Raw genomic sequence first — 259 nt, forward strand, 5'->3', positions numbered from 1 at the left:
CCTGCCTTCCTGCCTTCCTTCCTTCCTTGCCTTCCTGCCTTCCTGCCTTCCTTCCTTCCTTGCCTTCCTGCCTTCCTGCCTTCCTTCCTTCCTTGCCTTCCTGCCTTCCTGCCTTCCTTCCTTCCTTGCCTTCCTGCCTTCCTGACTTCCTGTCTTCCTGCCTGCCTGCCTCCCTCCTTCCATCCCTCCCTGTTAAATTCTATACGTTGTCAAGTCACACTGTCTAGTTTTCCCCTCTATATAAGTCCTTTGAGCCTTG

Source organism: Chaetura pelagica, unplaced genomic scaffold, assembly GCF_000747805.2.
Source record: "Chaetura pelagica isolate M959 unplaced genomic scaffold, ChaPel_1.0 scaffold82, whole genome shotgun sequence".
Taxonomy (NCBI): Eukaryota; Metazoa; Chordata; class Aves; order Apodiformes; family Apodidae; genus Chaetura; species Chaetura pelagica.